The following is a 25,265-nucleotide window of genomic DNA, read 5'->3' on the forward strand; positions in this document are numbered from 1 at the left end:
GCCTTTGGAGGACTCTTTGTCTCCCTATATTGCACAAGAAGAGTCAGCAACTGCTGTCATATAGCCAAGCTACAATCACACTCTATAAAACATCAAAACCCAGGCAAGAACCAATACCAACTGCCTTATACCAGGGAAACAGACAACACCTGTGAAGGTTACTCTGAGTTAAGCAATAAGAAGAGTGAAAAGGGAAGCCCACATCCTGATCACATCTCCCTGAAAGCAATCAGAAAGCATAAAAAAAAATACCAAAACACATAATTAAGTATTAATGCCACAGATAAACACTAAACATGTTCGAGAAGCAAAAGCAGATGACCATATCAGCACATGTCCAAAAACAAGATACAATGTTTGAGACAAATGACCTAGAAGTAGACCTGGACTCCATTCTTCCTATTCTTTAATTCCAATCATTCATCTTCATCTTGTCCCACACAACTCCTTGGCTTTCTTTGGATTTTTTCATTATTCTTGATGATTATTCTAGCATGCTAGTATTGAGAACTTTATATTCAAGCTCATTAATTCAGACTTCCATTGCTTCATATCTGCTCCTTAGCCCTTTCAATGTATTGTCCATATCTGAGATCTTAGTTTTAATCTTCTGGATTTCTATTTACAGGTTTTGTGTTGTTTCAAAATCTGCATTCATTTTGTTGATTTGTTCATGTAGTGTATTCCTCAATTCTTCCGAAGTTCTTTCTGTGTTCTCCTTGATTTCCTCAATCTTTCTTTCAGTCCTTTGATGGTAGCATTCTTTTGAGTTCCTTTTGAGTTAGATCCATTACCTTTTTTCTTCCTCACAAACATTTTTTGACATTGCATCTTGGTCCATTTTTTGAGCCATTTTCTCTTGTTTCTTCATGTAAGCTAAAATGATTTGTTGTCTCTTTGGCATTGTGGTGTCATTATACTTGTATTTAATTGATGATTATATGTTGATGTGTTCTTAGGCTCTCACCAACTGTCTCCTTTCCTGTTGCCTATGTGAATCTGCTCTGCTAGTCCACCTTCTGTCAGCAAGGCTGCTCACAGAAGTTCAAGATAGGTTGCATCTCTGCATGCTGGCCACTCACCAGTACGTCTCTCTCTCTCTCACTGTCCATGTTCAGTTTTTCCTCCTACCAAGCACTGAATGCATTTCTCTAAATTTTCCTCTGAAGCTCAGAGTTCCAGAATTTTTATATGTGTCTGTTTCATTTGGTGTCTTGTATCTTTCTTGTAGACGATCAATGTAGTGCAACTGCTGAGTCCACCTCATTAAAATAAGATGCAATGATCATTTTCCAAAAATGTCTTTATAGGCCTCATGCTAGAATGCTTTAATTAAAAAGACCCCAAAGAACATTTAACTCAATGCCTCCACTTTGTCTATGAAAAAAAAATGGATGTCTTATGAATTAGTGAATTGTTTTATCCTGTGTTAGGTAATTGTTAGAGGATAAACTGGAACCAAATCACAAGTGCTCTGGGGTTTTGCCCAATTCTTTTTCCAAAAAATGTGAAAAAATGTAAATGTTAATGTTTGCACAGGTTTTATCACCTGCACCTGCATTTGTGATTCCAAGATGCAAAAAGAAGTGGTTGATTCCATGGCTTCAGTCAGCCTCCACTCTTTTCCACTTAAATAGCTGTTGGATGGGGATGGCTTGACTGGTGGGGGGCCTGGTCTGGAACTCTCAGTCAGGGCTCTCCCAGAATGAAATACACTGACATTTACCAGAACCTACCACTGCTGGGACAGGCTAGGGTCCCAGCTGATTGCAAGTCTACGTGAAAGAGTTGATCTGACCATCTAACAATAGAAATAACATTTCCTGACATTTTCAAAGGGCTCTTCAAATGAATTCAGAAAAAGTAGTGGAGAGATGTCTGAACTGGGAGCAGGGACAATGTTTCTAATTCTAGATCAGCCACTATCTAGTTTATGCTTTGACATCAGAATCTAATTTTAGAATTCCATATGTGCTAATTGAAGAGCCATGGTTCTTTCTTTGGAAAGGTTATCTTCTGCAACCATTGCGTATTGGCATGAAAAAAAGGCCTATCAGAAGGATGAACTGTCCTCAGGCACACTGCTTTCAAGTACAGTTTGAGTGCTTCATTTAATTATTCATCCCTAAATATTTATCAAATATTTGTTTTAATCTGGACATGCAACACATCTGATGCTATGGAAAATTCAAAATAGTGCAAAAACACCTAACTGTTCATCCAAAATCTTGGGGAACCATCCACAGTAACATTTGAAAAGCAGGCTGTTGAAGGTTGACTATCTCAGGAAACAGGTTCTGAGTTTAATTTGAGCATGTAGAATGTTTATCAAGATATGCTCTGGGGAACAGTGCCATGAATCACAGGGGGAAAAGCAGAGCTGGGCAAAATGAGAAACCATGCTGTAATCAGGTCCAAACAACAGACTTAACTAACCCCAAAGGGAGAGCTGAGTTAAAATGACTGTCATACTCACATTGTTCTACATTGTTCCAAAATGGGCAGACATTTATACCCTTCAAAATGGATCAGTCATTACATGTGGTCCTCCTGTGAATGGGACACAATTTTGAGTGAAGTAGCCCTCTGAAATTGAGGCAACCCTGAAGCAACTTTCAGTTGAAAGAATCTTCTGACAGCATTCGGGTCTTAGCACTAATCTATATATATGTAAGTTGTCATCAAGTTGATGCTGACTCCTATAAACCCCATGTGTGTCAGAGTAGAACTGTGCTTCATGGGGCTTTCAGTGGTTGATTTTTTCAGAAGTAGATGCCTGGGTCTTTCTCCTGAGGACCCTCACACCTCCAGCATTTCAGTTATCAGCTGAAAATGTTAACTACTTGTCCACATAGGGACTCCTAAGTGATAAGACAAGTGTTTCACTGAAGGAGGGCCTGGGGAGCACATCACAATGCCTGCGGCATCAGTGCTCAGTAGGTATGTGATGATGGAATGATCCTCTTATTGTAACAAGAATTTCCATTATCTGGGGTAATTCACAAAATTCAGTCATTATGCTGACCAGCCACTGCCTAAAACAAACTCCCTAAAGACATCTCTAGAATTCCTTAGGAGGGCCTACCAGGGAATTATAAAATCTCCAAATTATATACACAGTCCTCTCTTGGTGCACTTTTTGCCCAAACACCAAGAAGAAAATTCATTCCATCAACTTGGCTACATGTTCATTTGTGAACTTTATTTGCCTTTAAAATCAACTTATTGTTTTTGGCCTACTTACCAAAAAAACTGTGCCCCACTGATTAGCTATGTTTAGTTGTTATGATCAAGACCCAATGATACTGAAGAAATAAATCCAAAGTGCATTCAAGTCATTGGCAAAAATAAGGCAAGGGGAATTGATGGAAGACAAATAGAAATGTTTCAACAAACTGATGCGGCATTGGAGGCACTCACTCACCTATACTAAGAAATTTGGAAGACAGTGACTTTGCCAAATGATCCGAAGAGATTCGTATTTGTGCTCTTCCAAAGAGAGGTGACCCAACAGAATGCCAAAATCATATTACAATATCATTAATATTGTATGCAAGTAAAATTTTGCTAAAGATCATTCAAAAATGGCTGCAACCATACATTGACAGAGAATTTCCAGAGGTTCAAGTCAGATTCAGAGGAGGATGTGGAATGGGGGTTATCATTGCTAAAGTTGGATGGATCTTGGCTGAAAGCAGAGAATATTAGATGTTTACCTGTGCTTTGTAGACTATGCAAAGAGTTTTGATTATGTGGATCATGACAAGCTATGGAGAATGTTACAGCAAATGAGTATTTCATGAGGAACCTGTATATAAAGCAACAGGCAGTTGTTTGAACAGAACATGGGAACACTGAATGGCTTAAAATTAGGAAAGGTGTGTGCAAGGGCTGAATTCTTGTACCATACTTATTCAATCTGTATGCGGAGCAAATCATTCAAGAAGCTCAGTTATTTGAAGAAAAACATTGCATCAGGATTGGAGGAAGAATCATTAACAACCTGTGCTATGCCGATGATGCAGCTTTGCTTGTTGAAAGCAAAGAAGACTTAAAATACTGATGAAAATCTAAGACCACAGCCTTCAACATGAGTTGCGCCTCAATGTAAAGAAACTATTAGACCAATAAGTAACATCTATATAAATGGAGAGTAGATTGAAGTTGTCAAAGACTTCGTTTTGCTCAGATCAACCATCAGCCCTCATTGAAGCAGCAATCGAGAAATCAAATGACGTATTGCATTGCGCAAATCTTCTGCACAAGACCGCTTTGAAGTGTTAAAGAGCAAAGATGTCAGCTTGAGTACTAAGGTGTGCCTGACCCAAGCCATGGTATTTTCAACAACCTCATATGCATGTCAAAGTTGGACAGTGAATAAGGAAGACCACAGAAGAGTTGATGCCTTTGATTTATGGTGCTGGGGGAGTGTATTAAGAGCACCATGGGCTGTCAAAAGAACAAACCAATCTATGTTGGCAGAAGTACAACCAGAATGCTCCTTGAAAGCCAAGATGGCCAGACTTCGTCTCTCATTCTTTGGACATATTATCAGGAGAGACCAGTCCCTGGAGAAGGATATCATATTTGGTAAAGTGGAAGGTCATCGAAAAAGAGGAAGACCACCAGTGAAATGGATTGGCACCGTGGCAGCAGCAATGGGTTCAAACATAGCAATGATTGTGAGGTTCACACAGAACCAGACAGTGTTTCATTCTGGCATGCACTGTGAGTCAGTACTGACTCAATGGCACCTAACCACAACAATAGCTGATTTCTGAGACTCACCTACTTGATCTCCAAGTCACAAACTTGGATCCCCTGGTGATTCCAAAATGAAAGAAGCAGGAACACTACAAATTTAATGTTAAATATGCTGGTCCTCAGGCCCTTACACCTCCATTCTACTTTCTAGTTGGTAATTATGATGGTGCATAAATCAGGAGATGATGGTACCTTTCTTCATAGGTAACTTACTCAGCCAAGTTTTATGGAACACTCACCTGATACTGAATATGTATTTTACTAGGTCTGGGACAGAAGATCAGAAAAGGTAGATCATTTTCCCTGAAGGAGTTCACAGTTTAGCAGTGGGGATCAACGAATATCCACATAATTTAAAAACATGTGGTGACTCTGTGATATAGATCAGCTAAGGATGCAGTAGAAAGATGAGACTTTCTGCTTTCATAAAGATTTACAGCCTCAGAAACCCCATACAAGGTCATCTAACATTGTTAACTACATGTATATGAGCACAACTGATTTTTGTGTATTGGCTTTGTACTGTGCAGCTTTACTGAATTATATACATGTATTAACTAATAAATGTATTAGCCTTAGTAGCTTTCTTGCCGATTTTTGTTATTTTCTCTATATAGTATCATATCTGTGAAAAACGATAGTTTTACTTCTTCCTCACCAGTTTGACTACATTTTATTCCTATTTATTGCCTAATTTTTCTGGCTAGGATCACCAATACAATAATGAATAGCAGTAGAGAGGTTGGGTAATCTTGTCTTGATCATTATCGTACGGGGAAAGCTCTCAGTCTTTATGATGTTAGCTGTGTAGACTACAAACTTCTTGACGATCATTTTCTTTTGCTTTTTTTTTTTTTTTTATCGTTTAGAGTGCTTTAAAGATAATGGATACTCAGTAGATTCTTATAGAATTAAATTGCAATTTTGCAGTATCCAATCTGTCTGGGCAGGGCTGATGAATGGAGATGCTGATAGATCTCTTGTGAAACAATAGTGAATAATTGTTATCAGGACTGATTGTGAGAGTTGGGAATGTAAAGCTAGACATTTTGTAGCAAAAGGAGGGGAGTGATTAACTTTGCAGTCTAGGAGCGGAGGTCCCTGGGACCACCAAGGGAGAAGAGCAAAGAGCAGAGCGGGACCCTACCAAGAGAAACAGTGATGCCAGAGATGGAGGCGGAGACAATGACGTGGAGAGATGGAGCAGTTGGGGACTTTAGACTCAGAGAGGGAGAGGGGCTATGTGTTGATGACCAGGAGGCAGGCTTGAAGGATATATCCTTTGGCTGATTGATGATTCATGGAGGGGATTGTAACCATGGCAAGGAAATGATCTACGATAGGATGAATGTAAAGCTAATGTTCTCCCATGTAAACTATCACATAATTCACAGTAACACTTTAAAAATAAAAAAGAAATGGTGCAGGGACTACTGAATTTCCATATGTGAAAGAGTGATGCTGGATCCATCCCTCACACCATATATGAAAATTAGCTCAAAATGAAATTATAACTTAAATATAAAAACTAAGATGATAAAAATATTAGAAGAAAACATAGTATAAATCTTCAAGACTAGTTTTGTTGTTTTTAACTTCTTATTGTGAAGTGAGTGATAATTCACAGAGCAGATCATCATTTTTACATTCAACAAATCATATATTTCATTTCATTTCAATGAATGCAATGTCCTCATTATAACATCAGTTATCCTACTCCCTCCGTGTGATTCTTGTTTCCATTCCATGTCCTTTCCCAACCCTTTAGAATTTTGTCTTCAGACAAATGTTGTCCTTTTGATCTTGAATGCTTGACGATTCTATGGTGTGCATACCTCACTAGTGTTTTCACCCCGACATAGCTCTCTATTGCTTGGCTGTTGAGTCCTGGTGTGGTACTGCAAGTTAATGAGCTGGACTACAAGGTCAGTTTGAACGGCAAGGTCGGTGGTTCAAGCTCACCAGCTACTACTTCAGAAACACTATGAGTCAAAACTGACTCAACAGCACTTAACAACAACATTGCTTGGCTGAAAACTGAGCCATGGGTAACCAAGGATTCCTCCATTCTCTGAGCAGCAAGCTTGGTCTTTTTTTTTATAATTTTGAGTTTGTCCCACATATTCTCCCACACTATAAGGACCTTCTAAAGTGATCCCTTTTGGAATAGTTGATAGTGGTAACCTAGTGTCATCTAATTCTCTCGCCTTGCGGTCATGGAGACTGATCACATATTCCATTAGTCCACTGGACTAATTCATTCCAAGAGTCTTTAATTTGCATCACTCCTCTTTCTTCCATATAGGGAGGAACCAACAGTTGCACCATAGATGGCCGCAAGTGGGCTTTTAAGAGCCTATTCGCTACTCACAAAAATAGAAAATAAAAGATTGTCTTTGTGGACTATGTTATGGTGATTGGCCATGGTGTCAGGACAATGGATTCTTGGGCATATCGAAAGCACAAACAACAAAAGACAGAAACAGATTCATTAAACTTCATGGTATTTCTGTTATACGCACCAGATAATTAAGACAATGATCCTGTATAGGGTTTTCAGGACTGTAACTCTTTACCATAGTAGAAAACCTCATTTTTCTCCCATGAAATGGCTGGTGAGTTTGAAGTGCTGATCTTGTGGTTAACAGTCTAGTGTTTTTCCACCAGTACTGCTATTTGTTGTTGTTGTTAGGTGCCACCAAGTCGATACCGACTCATAGCGACCTTATACACAACAGAACGAAACACTGCCTGATCCTGGGCCAACCTCACTACTGTTGCCACGCTTGAGTCCATCGATGCTGCCACTTGGCCAATCCATCTCATTGTGGGTCTTCCTCTTTTTCTCTGACCCTCCACCTTATCAAACATGATATCCTTCTCCAGTGTCTGGTCCCCCCTGACAATATGTCCGAAGTATGAGTGATGAAGTTTGGCCATCCTGGCCTCCAAGGAGCACTCTGGCTGCACTGCTTCCAACACAGATCTGTTGGTTCTTTTGGCAGCTCATGGCACTTTCAATATTCTGTCATTGTTGTTGTTGTGAAGTGCATTAGGGAAGTGCAAATCAAAACCACAATGAGCTATAGGCATACCTTGTTTATTGTCTTTCACTTTATTGTACTTCACAGATACTGCATTGTTTGTTTACAAATTGAAATATTGTGGCAACCCTGCACCAAGCAAGTCTATGGGCATCAGTTTTCAAACAGCACTGTATAACAAGCTTTGCAATGAATCTGGGGCATGGCAAAGTTGGGGGACTCCTCCAGTAAACTTAAGGCAAAGGATCAATACGAAGAAAATTATGCATATTTTCTAAGCAAAATAATTATTAGTAGCAGAACAGGTCAAAGCAGAGCCACAAAAGAATGGTAAGCTCCAAAGTCTAGACAGATCCTCTCTCCACCTTCTGGTTCTCTATTTATATCTCCCAATCAGAGGACTATCTGCCTGCTCTCTAACATCTACAGAGTGAGTCAAAAATTATTCATACTCTGGCTGTTAGAGTTTACTTTAATCAACTTCTAGAAAAGACAAATGCATCATTTTTAAATATAATCTCCTTGTTTCAGTACACTTAGTCCATCTCTCAATAAGCTTTCATATTCCCTTATTAAAAAATGTTCTAGGCTGAGCTGCGAGCCATGAATACACCACTATCTTCACTTCTTAATCAGAGGTGAATCTTCCTCCTTGAACAGGTGCTTTCAGGGGTTCAAACAGGTGAAAGTCTGAGGGAGCAAGATCAGGACTATAGGGGGATGCTTTAACACCTCAAAAGGAAGTTTGTACACAGTGACAACAATGTGGCAGAGGTGTGTGGATGTGCATTGTCATGCAAGATCACAGGGCCCTCGGACCTCACTCCTCTGCATTTCATCCTAAATTTAGGCTTCAGCTCTTCAGTGAGCATTTCATTGTAACAAGTACTTGTTGTTGTTGTTGTGTGCCATCAAGTCAGTTCCAACCCATAACAACCCTGTACAGGGTTTCCAAGACTGTAAATTTTTATGGGAGCAGAAAGCCTCATCTTCCTCCCATGGAGCCGTTGGTAGTTTCAAACTGCTGACCTTGTAGTTTGCAGTCCAATTCATAACCACTATGCTACAAGAGCTCCCTTTTAACAAGCACTATTAACTGCTAAACCGTTTTTCTGAATGTATCCCAATACTGACCCTTGAGAATCCCAGAAAATCCCAGAAAACCATAAGTATCAATTTTCCAAGCGATGATTGACTTTTTTTTTTTTTTTTTTTTCATTTAAAAATTTCATTGTGGAGAAATTGTTGTTGTTGTTGTTAGGTGCCATCGAGTCGGTATCAACTCATAGTGACCCTATACACAAAAGAACAAAACACTGCCTGATCCTGGGCCAACCTCACAGTTGTTGCCATGTTTGAGCCCATTGACCAAAAAGTTTGCCAGGTTAACTATAATCATACAATTGAGCACTACGGATTACATTCACCGTGCTGTTGCCAGCACCAGGCAGTTGTTACCTTTTCATGATAAAAGGTAGCTAGAAGTAGATGAATCAAAGATAACCAGGGCAAAATATAGTATACTCAGCATTTCTGAAACATAGATTCTAATTCTATGAATAGCATCCAAACAACAGCAAATGTTTGGTTGGGAGTGTTTTAGTCAAATGCAATTATTTTTTGCAGACCTTGGCACACAAATGGCAACGAGATACTTTAAAAATGACACATGCAAGCTATCACTTTATTGTAATAATATATAAAGCAAATAAGTTTAAATGTTCACAACCACACTATACATTGTGATGGATGGTGTTATTGAGCTCACTCAAGTTTCAAGGAGTAGTTTAAAGAATTCTTGAAATTCAGTGACCCTCATATAAAGACACAGATTTGAAATGCATATACGTGTTTATGTTAGGAACACATAAATGTTCACGTTCCTAACATTATTCATAATTTCACCATTTCATACATCCTCAGTGAGTTCACCAAGCTCAAGACCTTTTTTTTATTAAAAGAACTGGCACTATTATATTGTTATTAGCAGCGTGCTTCAAAGGAAGCCATTTTTGATGAGTAATAACTGATCGATAACCAACAGGGTTTTTTGTTTTGTTTTGTTTTTGAAGCTTTTATTGTGAATTGTGTGATAGTTTATAAGGGAGAATGTTGGTTTTACACTCATCCTATTGGATTTTGCCAACAGCACTCAGTCTTTCTCTTTCCATGAGTCTGGAGTCCTCAGCTGCTCCCTCTCTCCATATTATCTCTGCCTACATCTCTGGTGTTGCTGCTTCTCAGGCTGGGGTCCTGCATTCCACTTGTGTTCTTCTCCCTTGATGGTCCTAGGGTCCTCTGTTCCTGAACTATAAGATTAACGACTCCCCCTTTTTTGTTACAAAACTTCTACCTTTACAGTTGTGACAATCACAATTAGTCATGATAACAATTACTCACTATTGAATCATAAGCATCTTTTCCCCATCTCCTTTCACCAGACCCATCTAGACAAGATGAAAACTATTCAGTGGGGATTCTGCCTTCCCCCGCACACTCTGAAACTAAATTCCTTCTTGAAAACATTTAAGCCAGCTACTTGTGCTTTTATAGGCCCCCATTCTAGGTAGCAAATGTCTAAGCTGCCCATCCCTACCAACCCTGTATATAGAGGGGATAGGCTTGATACTTGATGTGCAGACTCCTTCCCTCTCAGTTAGTATTTTGAGCTACTATACCTATAAATCCATCACTTGTCTGCCAGTTTGTTGTATTGTGCTGGCTTGTGAGTTGTTATGAATCTGGAAACTATGCCACAGGTATTTTAAGTACAAGCAGGGTCACCCACAGTGGACAGGTTTCAGATGAGCTTCTAGACAAATGCAGACTAGGAAGCAGGAGTGACAAACTACTTCCAAATATTTAGTCACTGAAAAACCTTATGAATAGAGAAACACTGTCAGATATAGTGATGGAAAATGAGCCCCTCAGGTTGGAAGGCACTCAAAATGTGACTGGGGAAGAGCTGCCTCCTCAAAATAGAGTTGACGGTGATGACACGAATGGAGTAAAGTTCATGGGAGTAAAGCCTGCAGGACTTCCATGTGCTGACGGGGCACAACTTAAAATGAAGAGAAACAGCTGTAAACATCCATTAATAATCGGAACATGGAATGCACAAAGAATGAATCTAGGAAAATTAGAAATTGTCAAAAATGAAATGGAACACATAAACATCGATATCTTAGGCATCAGTGAGCTGAAATGGACTGGTATTTTGAAACTGGCAACCACATGGTTTACAATGCCGGGAATGGCAAATTGAAGAGGAATAGTGTTGCATTTATTGTCAAAAAGAATATATCCAGATCAGTCATGAGGTATAATGCTGTCTGTGATAGAATAATATCCATGCACCTACAGGGAAGACCAGTTAATACCACTATTCAAATGTACGCACCAACTACTAAAGCCAATGAGGATGAAGTAGAAGAGTTCCCGGGCGAACAACTTTCTTACTCTTGTAGTAGCCAATCAGGCTGTCCTTTTCGTTTTGGATTTTTCTTGCTGGTCTTTCTTTCAAGACATATCTTCTGTTCCTCTAGTTGTTCCAGGCTAATTTGCTTGTCCTTTCAAGTGGGAATGTCCTACCTCAAAAGGTTCTAGATGGGGCTCAGGATTCCACGTAGGGTCCTAGACACTACAACGGTTCCGCAAGAAGGCTATTTCACTGGGCAAGTTCTAGAACTCCTTGTAGGTATTCCAATCTGTTATAGGCTGAAGACGGGTTTACAAACGTTCTGTAATCTGATAATTGACTTTTGAACTTGTTCTTGGTCAATATTGAAGGTTTTTCCATTCCATGGTCTGCCGTCTACTCTCAGGTTCGTAGTGTTGAAGCCATGTCTCATCACCAGTCACAATTTTCTAAAGAAACTTCTATCTTTCTTTGAGTAACTGTCCAAATTTTGTTTGTACATGTCCAAATTCTTTTCTTTATGCACTTCCTTCCAGAAGTTGTTTTTTATCCATCTCACACAAATTTTCAAAACCCAAGTCTGTCATGGATTATTTCATAGACAGAGTCATGACTTGCAAATGATTTGCCACATAATCCACTTTCACTTGTCGATTTGACAGAATCAGTTCACGTGCATGTTCAGTGTGGACATGGATGGGCATTTTAATATAACCAGAGTGTAGATAATTTTTGACTAATCCTTCCATCTGATAGGAATAGACCTACTGCTTTAGTACTCCACCCAAACAATCTTGGCTAGTGGTGGTTCTGCCTCAGCAGGTTAAAGCCAGAACCGCTAAGACCTCTTCTGTAGGGCAAATTCATCACAGTGTCAGTTCCATGCAGCCACAATTCCATAATGGTCTCTTTTCATCGCATTACCAGGCTGAAAGGCATATTACCAAGCCACTGCATGAATTACACAGTAAGTGCTGTCTGACCCCTGTAAATTTAACTTCTGTTTTTCAGTTTGTCTCATTCTCAGATGTCTTGATCCTATTTTTATAGCCTATGATTTGACAGCTAATGCCTTGCATAGCTTGGCCTGCTGGACTCATCCCTACTACTCTTTGTATAGCTTCTCAGCCCGTCCCTACTGCTTACTCTCTGGAGAGCTGCTCAGCCAGTCCAGTGCAGCCACTTGTGCTCAGACAGGCTTGGTTCCCTTCTCCTGCTCTTCATGTGGCAAGCTACTCTCCTTCATCTCCTTTCAGCCTGTTGCTCAAGACATAATGCAGACTAGGTCTCAGTCTTTAGGGTGATCTAGAGCCCTGATGGAGTTCCTGGGAGGTGAAAAGACTAGACATTGAAAGGTTGGGTGGTTCAAGTTCAGCAAGAAGCACCTTGGGGAAAGGTCTGGCTGTGTACTCCTGAAAAATCAGCCACTGAAAACCCTAAACTCATGGAGTAGCCATGGGTCACAATCAACAGCAACTAATAAAGTCCTAATAGTCACTGTAAGCAGTGAATTTAGCAAAGGACTATGTCAGAACCTCAATCCTCAGCATTATCAGTAGGACAGGGTGAGAGAGCCATACAGTCAAGGCATCTTGGACCCCCAGAGTTGATAGCCAGGGGTTATTGTAGTTATTAAGTGCCACTGAGTCTGTTCTGACCCATAGCGACCCTGTATAGGGTTTCTGAAGAGCAGCTGATGAGCTTGAACCACTGACTCTGTGGTTCAAACCAACTTTTCAGTCCAGCACATTGACCCATAGTGCCACAGCTAGGGGTAGATCCAGGTTTTTGTGGGGCATTAGGAGTCCTGGTGTAGCCCTGTAGCATAAACATTGGATTGCTAACCACAAGGTTGGCAGTTTAAACCCACCAGTCACTCCTCGGAAACCCTATACATGGTCTCTATGAGTCAGAATCAACTCAATGGCTGCTGTGTCCTCTACCTGGAGGCCTCTCAGGTCCACTCTTTCGTGACTCCAGCCAAGCAATATTCTATCCAGAGCCATTCTCTGATCTACCTAAGCAGTTGTAGCCATTACCTGCCATGGATGTTTGTACATGCCCATATGGTACTTCATGTGCAACATGTCATTGTTGTTAGGTGCTGTCCAGTCAGTTACAACTCATAGCGACCCTATGCACAACAGAACAAAGCACTGCCTGGTCCTCTGCTAGTCTCACAATTGCTGTTGTGTTTGAGCCCATTGTTGTTGTCACTATGCCAGCCCGTTTCATTGCCACCGTCCTCTTTGTTATGGACCTCCATTTTTCTAACCATGAGGTCCTCCTCCAAGGACTGCTCCCTCTTGAAAACATGTCCAAAGTACAAGAGACAAATTCTCGCCATCCTCGCTTTAAGGAGCACTGTGACTGTACTTCTTCCAAGACAGATTGGTTTGTTCTTCTGGTCTCTACGGCACTTTCAATATTCTTCCCCAACACCATAATTCTAATGCATCAATTCTTCTACTGTCTTCCTTATTCATTGTCCAACTTTTACATGCATCTGAGGCTATTGAAAACGCCATGACTTGTGTCAAGCACACTTTAGTCCTCAAAGTAACATCTTTGCACTTTAATATTTTAAAGAGGTGGGGGTTTTTTGTTGTTGTTTTGTTTTGTTTTGTTTTTTGCAACAGCAGCAGTAGATTTGCCTAATGCAATAGGTCATTTGATTTCTTGGCTGCTACTTCCATGCGCATTTGATTTTGGATCCAAGCAAAATGAAGTCTTTGATAACTTCAATTTTTTTCTCTGTTTATCATGATGTTATTTATTGCTCAAGTTGTAACTCTAGTCATTGATCTTCATCAGTAAGTATTTAAAGTCCCCTTCATTTCCTTTAAGTAAAGTTGTATCACCTGCATATCGCAGGTTATTTATGAATCTTCCTCCAATTCAATGTGTGACAGAGCCATTAAACAATGGTTTTTGTATGGCTTTTGGTTTTCTATTTTTTGTGGATGCATACAGTTACTTAGATATCTGTGAGCACGCCTTATCTTCAGGGAAGCAGAAAGTACATAAATAATGGTCATGTCACTCTTGTGCCCTGAAGTAAATGCAGACATTCACAACAGAAGAAAGAAAACCATTTACTATATGTCAGACACTCCTTAGACTTTTCACAACATCCCACAAATATTAGAGGTGATGGAGGCCAGAAAGACTCAGAGACTTCTGTCAGAATTGGCTCCAAGTGGGAGTGAGGTTGCTGGAATGCAGGGTCCAAGTGGTTGGTGGGAACGAACATCTCTCTGGCAGTTAGCATTAGTGTTTCAGATAATCTGCCCTTCATAAACTGCTCCTGTGCGTCCTGGTGTGGTGCTGTGGGATAATGCACTGGACCACAACGTCATTTGAACCACAGTGTCAGCGGTTCAAACTCACCAGCCGCTCCTCGGAAACCCTATACCGAGTCACTATGAGTCGCCACCAACTACACAACACTTGACAGCAACAACAGCTATGGGTGCAGGATTTCCCACCAGGTAGTGATCATATCTCAGAATTCATTGAATGTTCTTTACCTACAGCATGGACCTTCACACAATGGTTGATAAATAAATATGCCTGGTACACTTGGTTGTTATGTTTCCAAAGTGGGCAGCAACATATTGAAACACACAGTTGAAAATTCACCCTGTCCATCTTCCCACCTTCAAGCTGGATGATTCACTGTGACTTCTAGAGGGTCTTCCAGTGGAGATTCTGCAGAATTCATCAGAAACTGATGAATGAAACCATGTGATCATGATCACATGGTGTTCTCCCACAGTCCTATTGGAGGGAAATCGTCACCGTAGAGCAGTGCACTGCGGTCTTCTGTGCAAACCCAAGCGCTCGGCCTCTGCTCAGTTTAACAATAAGTTTGACATGAGAAACTGTGAATCTATACCACGCCACACTTCATTTAACATACAAGCTATAAGCTTAAGATGAAAAAGCACTTTCATTTTCTTAAATGTGCCTTCAGAAAGAATATGTGTTAATAAAAAGAATACTGACGTGAGTTTCAAGAGGGCTCCATTGTCCCTGCTATCTAAATTGCTTACCTGGTGGGACTGCAGGTTCTAGCTGGCCAAGGGCGATTGGTGCACCCAGCCCACCTCCTCTGGCTCAAGCTGTACAGCTACAGGTACTACACCCAGACATCTCTCATAAACTGGGACCCCCAGACCCTCCCCACATTCCCGTCACTCCCTTGCTCCCAGGTGGAAACATTGGTGGCCAAAGTAAAATGTCAGAAAGTAATTTGGTTTATTAATATACTAATATCTAAAATCTTCCCAGGAATTACAAGGAAATAATTGTGGCTTTGGAAGAATCTTAAGAAGCTTAAATACTACCAAGAGTCATAACATCCTCTCAGGCACCAAAAATGAAATCAACTCTCCTTTTCCTTTCATTTTTGTCAACTTCCCTTCTTGACAATATTCACCAGGAATGTCTCTGGTCTCAGTTACTTCATGCAGTCTGGGAAAGTGACCACCAGATAGGTGGGCAATGTGCCTTCCTAGGATTAAAGTGGACTGCCGAAGACAGGCCAGGACTGGGGGCTACCTTCCAAATGCCCCCTCCTGCTTTACTGACAACATCACTCTCTGATATCTGAGAAGAAAAGGAAGAAGCCAAGTCTGACAGGCAACTTACACTGGCATTGGCCCTTGTCCCGCTCACAGGAACACTTCCTGTGAGTTCCCTCTTCTAAAGAACCTTCCTCTTCACCAAGAGCAGCACTCTTCTGGGGAGTTCATGGGCCTTTCCTGCCTGCAGGAGTCAGAGAACACTCACCACCCACAGACCATTCCAGGCTGCTTGGCATGCATTTTTTAAAAGTTCTCAGAAAACACTTTATGCACAGAGCCCCTTTGAGGCACACTCATGGCTCTGAGCTCATCAGATCAGATTTCTCAAATATTCACCAGTTTCTGGAACGTGGGGGGAAATTGTTTGGTGAAATGTGAATATAGTATTGCGTCCCTCACGAAGGTTAGGTAGACAAGCTGCTCACTCTGTTTAAGAATTCTGCTACAGAGAAGGATGTCATAAATGTTTCTTGTTCTTGGGGTATAAGAATTAGTGTTCTAGGGTCTGGTGAAAAGAGATGGGGATAATATTCTTATGATTCAATAGTGAGTAATTGTTATCAAAACTAATCATGGCTGTCACAACTGTAAAGGTAGAAGTTTTGTAACAAAAAGAGGGGAGTAGTTAATCTTACACTCTAGGAACAGAGGACCCTAGGACCATCAAGGGAGAAGGCCATAAGTGGAATGCAGGACCCAATCCAGAGAAGCAGTGACACCAAAGATGGAGACAGAGATGGAGACATGGAGACAGAGAGCAGCTGAGGACTCCAGACTCATGGAAAGAGAAAGACTGAGTGCTGGTGGCCAGGAAGCAGGTTTGCAGAATGTGCCCTTTGGTTGTTTAAATTATTATATATCCGTGAGTGTTTTTGTGTCCTCCCCTCCCCACCAGAAAAACCAACAAACAAAAAATGGAGGGAATAGAAGCAAATACTGTTGACTGATGATGCACAGAGGAGACTGTAATCATTGCAATGAAATGATGAGTGTAAAACTGATGTTCTCCCATGTAAACTATCACTCAATTCACAATAAAAACTTTAAAACAAAAAAAAGACAGAATTAGTGTTCTATAACCTTCTGAATTTTATAGCATTGTCTTCTGTTGTGAAGTGCCATCAAGTTGGTACCGACTCATAGAGACCCTGTGCACAACAGAATGAAACACTGCCTGGTCCTGGGCCAGGGCCAGGGCCAACCTCACAATTGTTGCCACGCTTGAGCCCATTGATGCTACCATTTTACCAATGTATACAATGAGTATGTCTCCTTGTTCAATTGCCCCTGTAATCATTATATGACATCCTTCCTTGCCTCTTATGCTGCTTTTTGTATTAAATCCTATTTTACTAGAAAATAATATTGCCACTCCTGCTTGTTTTTGATTGTCATTTGCTTGATTTTTTTCCCCCGCTTATCTTTTGATTTTTAGCCTAATTTTGTCTTAGGTATTTCTTATACACAACATATTGATGGACTCTTGGTTTTTCATTCATTCTGCTACTCTCTGCCTCTTGACTGGTGCATTTAATCCATTTACATTCACTGTAATTTTTCAGCGATATGAATTTATTGCTTTCATTTTGCAGTGTGTATTTTTTGAGTTTTGTTTCTGTGCTGTGGATTTCTTCACTCCATATAAATTTATGGGCTATGTTCATTTTGTTTATGGATTTTCTTATAATTTCTTTCACTGTTGTTTTAGTGTTACTAAATCTTTTTTATTTTCCTTTTGTTTAGTTTTATGGAATTTATTGATTTTCCTTAAGGGTTATTCTGTAATTTATTATTTTCTTCCTAAGTTTAAAACAGTCTGTTCTATCACGAAATTGTCTTGACTTCCCTTCCCTTTGGAAGTTTTGTACCTACACTATTTATTTCCTCTTTTTGTTTTGTAGTTGTCTTCATTCACAGAATGATATCTCTGGTTCACTGTTTTCACAATTAGAACTTTATTGTAATTTGGATACTTCTAAAGGTTGGCCTGGATGCTGCTATCATGTGTATTAATCTCAAATTGCTGTATATCATTGCTGTTTCTCTGTCCAAAGAACTTCATTCAGTAATTCTTATAAGGTTGGTTTGATCTTCACAAGTTCCCTGAATTTCTGTTTATTTGGAAATGTCTTAATTTCACCATTATATTGGAAGGACAATTTTGCTGGATAAATAATTTTTGCTTGATATTTTCCCTTCAGCATTTCGTGCGTGCCATCCGATTGCCTTCTTGTCTACATAGTTGCTGCTGAGAAATCAGTGCTTATTCTTATAGGTTCTCCTTTATAGATAACTTTTCATTTTTCCAGAACTGATTTCAAGATTCTTTCTTTAAAAATTACATGTCTTGGTGATTATCTTTAGAGATCTGCCTTGTTTGGGTTTTGTTGAGTTTTTTGAATGTATATCTTCTCATCTTTCATGGTATTAGGAAAGTTTTCTTTCAATAAATCTTCAACAATTTCCTCTGTGTTCTGGAACGCTGATCACATGTAATTTATTCCTCTTGATTGTGTCTTACAAAATACTTAGGAATTTCTCTTTCTTTCATTTTTTCATTTTTCTTTAAGTTCTTATTTCTGTTAACAGATTACTATTTGAAGATTTGTCTTTGATCTAATTCTGCCTTCAACTGATTAAATTTTACTTCCTTCAACATATTATCTATTTCTGAAGTCTTAATATTAATCTTCTAGATTTCTACTTACTGTTTCTGTATGGTTTCCAATTTTTCATTTGTATTTTCAATTTATTCTTGTAAAGTTTTCCTGAATTCTTCTAAAGTTTAATTTGAGGTTTGTTTTTTATTTCATCTTTCTATCAGTCCTTTGAAGATACATAAATATCACTCTTTCAAAATCTTTATCAGATTGTTCCAATGCCTTTAGGTCTTCAGGAATGTTTTCTGGTTCTCTATTTTGGTCACTTGTTTGAGACTTTCTGGTTTGCTTCTTCTTGCGAATGGATGTGTCACTGTATTTGTGTTTTATTGGTTATTTATGTTGGGGTGTTTTACCCAGGGTTTTTTGTTTGTTTGTTTGTTTGGATATAGCTGTTGACCATTAGGCACACGTCACCTGTATCCCAGTAGCAGTGATAAAGGATGGGAGTCTGTGTACAGTTCTCTGATTGCTACTGATGTAGAGCAGTGAAGGCAGGTTAGGCTGCCTTTGGCCAGCATGTGTGACACTATAGGATAAGCACAGAACTTTACACGACAAGATTAGCAGTTGAGACCCACCAGCTGCTCCTCTGAAACCCTATTCAGGGTTGCTATGAGTCAGAACTGGCTCTTCAGCACTTAACAACACCAATGGCATTGTAAATCAGGTGGTGGCTGTTGCCCAGTGGGAGGTACAGGTGAGGTAGACAATGTGGGTCAGGTTGATTTGTGGTCACCACTCACCAGTGTGGGCATTGCTGAAGTCCTGGGCGAGCTGTGCTGATTATCCAGTTGCTGCCCTTATCAGAATATTTCTTGCAAAAATTCAAAATAGCCACACTATATCTTACCAATTGAAAATTCACCATTCCAGTTGTCTCCTTGGTCACTCGTTGTGTTCACTTTTGTCATCTAGCTGTGATTTGGTCTATTTTCTTATCCTTTCCTTCAGGGTTCCAAAATACCATCAATAACTGTTTCTTTTACTTTCTCTTAACTTTGTTGTAGAAGGTTTGAGTAGCTTCTCTGCCTAGTTCAACATCTTGTCAGAAGTCTCTTATTAAGACATTTTGAAAGACAGAATCCTAACTACTTCGTGTCTTTGCATTGGTCCTTTCAACCTAGCCTACTATTAAAGGGATTTTGCAGAGTTTCTGGTCAAAATCCCTGACTACCTGATTTCTCCTCAATTGTAGCACTGTAGACTGAGTGGGCCTTCCATTGTCCTGTCTCCTGTTCTGAGAGTGACTGCCTCTCTATGATGCTGCACTGGCCAAAAGACAAAAATTTTGGGACCCCATGAATGCTGAAAGTGAAGAGGACTTAAAACACTTACTGACAAAGATCAAAGAGCACAGCCTTCAGTATGGATTGCATCTCAATGTAAAGAAAACAAAAATCCTCACCACTGGACCAATAAACAACATTCTTATCAACAGAGAAATGATTGAAGTTGTCAAGGACTTCATTCTTCCTGGTTCAACTATCAACATTTGTAGAAGTAGCAGTTAAGAGATCAAATGACATATTGCATTAGGCAAATCTGCTGCACAAGACCTTTTTAAAGTGTTGAAGAACAAAGATGTCAGCTTGAGGACTAAGGTGTGCCTGACCCAAGCCATGGTATATTCAATAACCTCATATGAATGCAAAATCTGGACAGTGAATAAGGAAGACCATAGAAGAATTGATGCTTTTGAGTTATGGTGTTGGAGGAGAATATTGAAAGTGCCATGGGCTGCCAAAAGAACCAGGAGATCCATTTTGGAAGAAGTGCAGCCAGAGTGCTCCTTGGAGGCCAAGATGGCCAAACTTCGTCTCATACTTTGGACATATTGTCAAGAGGGACCAGTCACTGGAGAAGGATATCATGTTTGGTAGGGTGGAGGGTCAGAGAAAAAGAGGAAGACCCTCAGTGAGATGGATTGGCCTAGTGGCAGCATTGATGGGCTCAAGCATGGCAACGGTAGTGAGGTTAGCTCAGGATCAGGCAGTGTTTTTTTGTTCTGCTGTACATAAGGTTGCTATGAGTTGGTACCTATTTGATGGCACCTAACAACAACAACAATATGAATGCATGAAAATTGTTTAATTTTCAACATAGGACAAAGCTTTCATTTTATTTTATATCTACTACTCTGATCCCAAAGCTGTCACTCTCTGTGCTTTCTTCATTGAGTATTCATAATTTTTTACTTATGTGGATAAGTCAATAACAAGTTGATAATGGTGGTGGTGCTTATGTGCCATGGAGTCGGTTCCAACTCATAGCAACCCTGTACAGGGTTTCCGAGGCTGTAAATCTTTATGGGAGCAGAAAGCCTCATCTTTCTCCCACAGAACAGCTAGTAGTTTCAAACGGCTAACCTTAAGGTTCGCAGCCCGATTCATAACACACTACGGTACCAGAAAGTAGAAAATCATTAGTTGGCATTGGCCAACTCTTTAATCAGCAAAACTATTAATTTACAGCCACCATTCAACAGTTACTCCCTGGAAACTCTATGCAGTCCCGCTATGAGTTGGCACCAACTTGACAACACTTCACACTACAATAACAACAACATTCTACAGTTAAAAAAGGATCACAACTCTAGAACAGACTCATGGAGACAGAAACTGTGAGCAGAGCTTATCACTGCCTGCTTGTCAACATACATTCCCTTCACCTTGATGTAGAGGTTACTTGGAACAGCAAATCAAAGATTGATTATGAATGAATCACCCTAACAGAATTCCAGTAGTATTCAAGCCTGTCTTTGCTACACTTACTTTAAATGGTTAGATATTTTTTTACTGTAAATGCATTGTAAAGGTGAAACTTCTCTTCAGTGCAGCTTGGACTTCATCTTTAGTATCATCAGTTCTTGACCATATGATGCCTCTGGAATGTTTGGACATTGACCATTTCTTTTGGGTGCAGAAACTCTGTGTATTCCTTCCATCTTCATTTGATGATTTCTGCAGCATTCAATATTTTTCCCATGTTGTTGTTGTTGTTAGGTGCCATCAAGCAGGTACTGACTCATCACAACCCTATGCACAACAAAAAGAAACACTGCCTGGTCCTGGGCCAACCTCACAGTTGTTGCCACGCTTGAGCCCACTGATGCTTCGATTTTGCCAATCCATCTCACTGGGGGTCTTCTTCTTTTTCTCTTACTCTCCACCTTGCCAAACATGATATCCTTCTTCAGTGACTGGTTCCTCCCAACAATATGTTTGAAGTATGAGAGATGATGTTTAGCCATCCTGGACTCCAAGGAGGACTTTTTAATGTTACAAGTTGACGCTTGAATTCTTTTCTTCAATTCTTTCAACTTGAGAAATGCTGAGTGTATTCTTCCGTTTTGGTTTTCAGATTCCAGCTCTTTGAACATTTCATTGTAGTAATTGACTTTGTCTTTCAAGCTGCCCTTTGACATTTTATGCTCAGCTCTTTCACATCCTCATTTCTTCCATTTGTGTTAGCATCTCTATGTTGGAGAGCAAGTTTCAGAGTCTTCTGACATCCATTTTTATCTTTTCTTTCTTTCCTGTTTTTTTCAATGAAATTTTGCTTTCTTCCCATATGATGTTCTTGATGTCATCCCACAACTACTCGTGTCTTTGGCCATTAGAGTCTAATGCATCAAATCAGTTTTTGAGATGGTTTCTAAGTTCAGTTGGGATATATATAAGGTCATATTTTGACTCTTGTTGGCTTTTTAAATTTTTTCTTTAGCTACACCCTGAACTTGTATATGAGTAACTGTTGGTCTATTCCACAGTCATCCCTGGCATTGTATTGGCTTATGATATTGAGGTTTCCCAGCATCATTTCCCACAGATGTAGTCAATTTGATTCCTGAGTATTCGATCTGTCAAAGTCCAAATGTACAATAGCCTTTTATGTTGTTTTGAAACATTAGTTGCAATAAATATGTCATTAGCCTTAAAAAATTATATCATGCAATCTCTAGCATCATTTCTATCAACAAGGACATATTTTCCAACTACAAATTCTCCCCTTCTTTTTTTTTTTAATGTTTTATTGTGAGTTATGTGATAGTTTACATGGGAGAACATTAGTTTTACATTCATTCTGTCGTGTATCATTTCATTGCCATGGTTACAGTCCCCTCCATTCATCATCAACCAACCAAAGGATATACACTACGAGCCTGCACCCCAGTTTCTCCCTCTTTTTTCCTTAGCCTTCTCATCCCAATCACCAGTAATTTTCAATACATATTGACTGCATATTTGATTAATTTCAATCTGAAGAAGTTGGTAGAATTCTTCAATTTCATCATCGCTAGCTTTAGTGATTGGTGCATAAATTTAAATAATAGTGGTATTAATTGGTCTTCCTTGTAGACATATGATTATTATCCTATCACAGGCAGTGTTGTACTTCAAGATAAATCTTGAAATGTTCTTTTTAATGATGAATGCCACACCATTCCTCTTGAATTTGTTGTTCCCAGCATAGTAAACCATATGATTGTCTGTACCAATCCATTTCAGCTCACTAATGCCTAGGATATTGATATTTATGCATTCCATTTCATTAAATTAAGACAAGCAAACCTGTGGGACTGAAATAAGGAAGTCTTTCTGTGAATCAACAAGAGCAGACAACAACCTGAGATTGACACACATGGGAACACCACCCAGAATTAAATCCAGATATAGAAGTGTCTAAAGCAAAACAAACATACAAGACTGAACACAGGAAATCAGAGATATCAATTTAAAATGAAGACTAGTATCAAGCAAAAAAGGGAAAAGTGTAGTTACAGAACTTCTAAGCGGCAAGGAAGCCAAGAATATTTAAAACAGACTATTTCAAACTGGGGAAGAAATTAATAAATTACAGGGTAATCTCAAGGAAAATAAATACACCTTCACATAAAATTGAGAAAAAGGAAAACCTTACAGATTTAGTAAACATTTAAAAACCGCAATGAAGAAGTTGACAAGAAAATGCATACACGCAAAAAATGAACCAGCAGAGAAAATTATATGGAAAAAGCATCCAGCATCACTACCAAAAAAAAAAAATCAAAATGACTACAATCAAATCATACCTGTCAATAATTACACTGAATGTCAATGGATTAAATGTACCAGAAATGTGACAGAGAGCAGCAGAATGAATAAGAAAACAGGATCTTTAAATATGCTGCCTAAAAGAGACACACCTTACACACACAAATGCAAAAATAGGTTAAAAATCAAAGGATGGGAAAAAATATATCAAACTAATGACAATTTAAAAAGGGCAGAAGCGACAATATTAATTTCTGATAAAATAGACGTCCAGGCAAAACCCAGCATAGACAAAGATGGACATTATCTTATTATTAAAGGGTCAATTGAACAAAAGGATAAAACCCATTATAAATATCAGTGTTCCCAATGAAAGATCCTAAAACTACACAAATTAAACTCTAATATAATGGAAGAAAGACATTGACAATTCTACAACAATAGTAGGAAATTTTAATGTACCACTTTTGATAAAGCCTAGAACAACTAGGAAAAGATTCCACAAAGATACAGAAACTAAAAAAACGGAATCAACCAACTTTACTTCATAGATTTATACAGAGCACTCTACCCAAAAACATCACAATATATATACTTTTCCAGTGCACATGGAACATTCTCCAAAATAGACCATATGATAGGCCACAAAGTAAGCCTTAATAAATTTAAAAACAGTGAAATACTAAAAATCATCTTCTCAGATCACAATTCTATAAAACTAGAAATCAACAGCAGGAATATCAAAGAAAAAAATCAAATACATGGAAATTGAATAACACCCTGATTAAAAGCTACTGGGTAATAGAAGAAAATTTAAAAATTCCTTGAATCAAATGAGCATGAAAACACAACATACCAACCTTTGGGGCACAATTTAGAGTGATAAAAACACACATACAAAAGAAGAAAGAAACAAAATCGACCCATTTACACAATGTCTCCAGCAATTAGGAAAAGAGCAACAGAGGAAGCCTCCAGCCACCAGAAGAAAATAAATAATAAAGAATAGACCAGAAACAAATAAAATAGAAAACAGGTAAACAGTAGAAAGTATCAATAAGACAAGTTGATTCTTTGAAAGGTTTAATGAAACTGGCAAACCATTGGCATCTACCAATATAAAAGAAGGAGAAGATGCAAATAGCACACATAAGAAACAGTATGGGTGATGGCACAATAGAACCAATAAAAATAAATAGGATAATAGCAAAATACCATGAAAACTGTACTCCAGCAAATTTGAAAAATCTATGAGAAATGGAGAGATTTTTAGAAAAACACAAACTACCTAAAATAACACAAATTGAAGTAGATAACTTTAATAGACTTATAACAAAAGAAGAAATTGATCATGCCATTAAAAAACTCCCATCAAACAAAAGGTTTGGACCCAGAAGTCTTTACTAGTGAATTCTTCCAAACGTTCAGAGAAGAGCTGACACCAATTCTATTCAAACTATTCCAGAATATAGAAAATGATGGAAAACTCCCAAATACATTTTATGAAGCAAGTATAACCCTTAACCAAACACAGGCAAATGCATCACTAAAAAAGAAAATCACTACTATCCCTCATGAACATAGCAACAAAAATTCTCAACAAAATCCTACTCATTAGAATGCAACAACATATCAAAAAAAATAATCCATCATGACCAAATGGGATTCATAACAGGTGTGCAAGGACAATTCAATATTAGAAAAACAATCAACATGATCCACCACATAAGTTGTTGTTATGTGCTGTGGAGCCG

Source organism: Chrysochloris asiatica, unplaced genomic scaffold (assembly GCF_000296735.1).
Source record: "Chrysochloris asiatica unplaced genomic scaffold, ChrAsi1.0 scaffold00119, whole genome shotgun sequence".
NCBI lineage: Eukaryota > Metazoa > Chordata > Mammalia > Afrosoricida > Chrysochloridae > Chrysochloris > Chrysochloris asiatica.